The sequence below is a fragment of the Penaeus monodon genome, chromosome 19, assembly GCF_015228065.2.
Source record: "Penaeus monodon isolate SGIC_2016 chromosome 19, NSTDA_Pmon_1, whole genome shotgun sequence".
Taxonomy (NCBI): Eukaryota; Metazoa; Arthropoda; class Malacostraca; order Decapoda; family Penaeidae; genus Penaeus; species Penaeus monodon.
The window spans coordinates 9,850,994-9,851,238 of NC_051404.1; positions in this window are offsets into that span (position 1 = coordinate 9,850,994).

Sequence of the window (245 nt, forward strand, 5' to 3'; positions counted from 1 at the left end):
TTCCTATAAAATTGTTTGTTCCAGCTATATATTTTTTTTCTGGCGCTCTCAGCTCCTATCTCTTTCTCTCTCTTCTTACCTGTCATCATCTTTTCCAGTTTTAACCAGCCTTTCCCCAAACTGTTCGAAACTGTTTCCACCTGTGCTATTTTCTCTCTCTTGTTGTGGCTGCCAATATTTGCACTGGGTTCGCAAAAATGATAAAGGGTTACACTAATAACCAAGTGCACTATTGCTTTTCTATG